Raw genomic sequence first — 294 nt, forward strand, 5'->3', positions numbered from 1 at the left:
ACAAGGCCAACCAGCAGATGCTATCTGTACATACAGCTGACTGATCTACTTTTAGCATTTTGGTACTGAAATCCCTTTATATACTTATTAACCATTGAAATTTCAAATTTAGGGAAGTCTATTACATGTTGATCACCTAACAACATTAACCAAGTTGGCCTTGCAAAATAAAATGAATCAAATTGACATTTGTTTTTAACACTCCAGAATCTTATGCATCTGAAATACTCTTTATGTTTCACAACTTATTGACAGATTCCTATATAATTCAATGTAACACTAAAAACTGCATCT

This window comes from Ruditapes philippinarum, unplaced genomic scaffold (genome assembly GCF_026571515.1).
Source record: "Ruditapes philippinarum isolate M1 unplaced genomic scaffold, ASM2657151v2 ctg128_1_1_1_1, whole genome shotgun sequence".
Lineage (NCBI taxonomy): Eukaryota > Metazoa > Mollusca > Bivalvia > Venerida > Veneridae > Ruditapes > Ruditapes philippinarum.